The 2,894-nt window shown below is 37.1% G+C and overlaps 1 long non-coding RNA gene across 1 annotated transcript; it reads right to left on the reverse strand.

The window, feature by feature from the left end:
* Positions 1-2,132: 2,132 nt before the first annotated feature.
* LOC146675362 (uncharacterized) lies at positions 2,133-2,643 on the reverse strand. Its single transcript, XR_014910662.1, has 3 exons — positions 2,530-2,643; positions 2,364-2,431; positions 2,133-2,286 (listed from the first exon to the last, which is right to left on the reverse strand). It is a non-coding gene; the product is annotated as an uncharacterized LOC146675362 (long non-coding RNA).
* Positions 2,644-2,894: the final 251 nt, after the last annotated feature.

Raw genomic sequence — 2,894 nt, forward strand, 5'->3', positions numbered from 1 at the left:
AGAATTTGAATGAAAAGAACAGAATTTGAATCAAAACAATGGAATTTGAATGAAAACAACAGAATTTGAATGAAAACAATGGAAGTTTAAAGCAAACAACAGAATTAGAATGAAAACAACGGAATTAACATGAAAACAACAGAATTTTAATGAAAACAACAGAATTTGAGAACAAACAACGGAATTTGAATCAAAAGAATGGAAATAGAATGAAAAGAACAGAATTAGATTGAAAACAACGGACTTTGAATGAAAACAACAGAATTTGAATGAAAACAATGGAAGTTTAAAGCAAACAACAGAATTAGAATGAAAACAACGGAATTAACATGAAAACAACAGAATTTTAATGAAAACAACAGAATTTGAGAACAAACAACGGAATTTGAATCAAAAGAATGGAAATAGAATGAAAAGAACAGAATTAGATTGAAAACAACGGACTTTGAATGAAAACAACAGAATTTGATGAAAAACAAAATAATTTGCATGAAAACAACAGAATTAGAATGAAAAAAACGGAATTTGAATCAAAACAACGAAATGAGAATGTACAGAACAGAGTTTGAATGAAAACAACGGAATTAGAATATATAGAACAGAATCTGAATGAAAGCAACAGAATTCTAAAATAAACAATAGAATTTGAATAAAAAGAGTAGAATTAGAATGAAAACAAAAGCATTTGAATGAAAACAACGGAATTTCAATGAAAACAACAGAATTTGAGAACAAACAATGGAATTTGAATCAAAACAATTGAAATAGAATGAAAAGAACAGAATTAAAATGAAAATGACAGAATTTGAATGAAAACAGTGGAGACGCAGAGAACGTTGGCAAGAGTGCTGTCTGCCGTTCCATTCGCAAAGTATACCTGGCACTCAAGCATTTCCTGGGTGTGTTTGTGGTTTTTCCAAGCCACTTAAGACCACAGGTTGTCAAACAGGGCTTTTTGTCTATTGCAGGTACATTAAATTCGATAATGAATGTGATACAATCATGACCTATGTCTGTAACTATAGCTCGATTGTCCGCAGGCTTCCCTAATGTGATTGGTACCATAGACTGCACACACATTGCGATCAAGGCCCCCCCAGGCCCCAATGAAGGGGATTTTGTCAATCGAAAGGGGGTTCACTGTATAAATGTGCAGGTGAGTAATACTAATATTTTAGATGGTAATATATAATGAAAAGGAGTGTGTTCACATATAATGAAATCTCTTAGATGGTGTGTGACTCTATGTGCCATATCACAAATGTGGAAGCTAAATGGCCCGGATCAGTGCATGACTCAAGAATTTTCAGAGAGTCAGGGTTATGCACATTATTTGAGCGTGGTAAGAAAAAGAGACTTATTTTGATATTTCATACTTATTTTGGGCATAACATAACAGCATTTCTCCATTACACAGGGGCCTACGATGGGATTCTCCTTGGAGACAGGGGTTATGCATGCAGGCAGTACTTCATGACACCGTTCCCTGACCCCAACCCTGGGCTACAAACCCGCTACAATGCAGCTCTAGCCAGGAGGAGGTGGAGGTGCAGCCTGATGATGACCTCCAGCCAGTGCACTTGGACCAACCTAGAGGCAGAGCTGCAAGGGACAGAATTGTGCAACACAATTTCGAATATTATAAAAAAAAGACAAAACATATTTTTCATTGAAATTTATTGGAGCATCTTTTTCTGTCTCATCAAAAAAAAGCCAGTCATCATTTGCCAGGAAAAAAATCATATATACTGTATCACGCAAGGTCATCAATAGTGCTCTGTATGAAAGTGTATTTTTACTTACTCTGAAGTTCCTTTTTAAGCAACTCGATTTCTAGTTGAACTTTTTGCCTCATTAGAGCTTGAAGTTCGATTTCACCTAGAAGCTTTTGTTTCTTTAGCTCAGTATACTCCATTTTTTGCTGGAGACTTCTCTTATAGAGCAAATGAATGTCACCCTGTTTCAATTGTAGAGACAACATTTAACGGTCAATACATGTCATATAGGAAGTAAAATTAATTACAAGACTGCCCACCTCTGAATCAGGCCTCTCTGCCGGCCTCTTTGCCTGCAAATCATACTGCAGTCAGAAACACATAGAAGTACTATGAAGGTGCTGCTGCTACTGCACCCCGGCTGCTGGTCTAAGGAAGAGCTGCCCCCAGGGATGCCCTCAACAATGGGTCTGGTGGCATTCAACCCTAGGGCCAGCTCCTCTGCCGGGGTGTGACGAGGGGGTGCAGGACCACCACCTGTGTTTTTTTTGCTCTGCCCTTTTCTTGGTTGCTGTTATAAACAAACAAACAGATTATTTCAGGGTCTCTTTTCAAGAGACTATAAGCAATATAAGTGATAAATATTACCATTCTGTAGAATATTCTTATATTTCACTTTTACTTGTTCCCATGTTCTAGTGGGTCCTGTTGTGGCTCTAATGTGAAAGAGGATATAATGTAATATAACATAATATGATATAATATAATATAATATAATATGATATAATGTAATATAATATAATAAATTACTTACGAGTTTAATTTGTCAGCAACTTTCTGCCAGCCCTCTCTCCTTGCTTTTGCAGCCTTTGCAGTGTTCCCTTGCGTTTTAATTAAACTCTGAAACTCCTGAAATCCCTCAATCAAGAGTTCAAGATCCCTCAAAAATACTGAGCGCACTCCTTCGACATTTTCGCCGACCAATCAAAGGGTTGCCGATCAATGTTTCTACTATCAATGCGTAGCCCCTTTTAAGCCACCCAATGATCTCACATTACTTCATCCAGCTGTACTAACCGTCAACAACAGGTGTATTCGGAGAAGCGGAATAGCGAGCTCAAAGTTGGCGCGATAATTTGATCTTGGATGTGTCATTTGATCGTGGATGTAGTAAGCGAG

The sequence above is a fragment of the Rhamphochromis longiceps genome, linkage group LG3 (genome assembly GCF_057381845.1).
Source record: "Rhamphochromis longiceps isolate RC_006_pf linkage group LG3, R_longiceps_female_GT1.1, whole genome shotgun sequence".
In the NCBI taxonomy this organism is placed as follows: Eukaryota; Metazoa; Chordata; class Actinopteri; order Cichliformes; family Cichlidae; genus Rhamphochromis; species Rhamphochromis longiceps.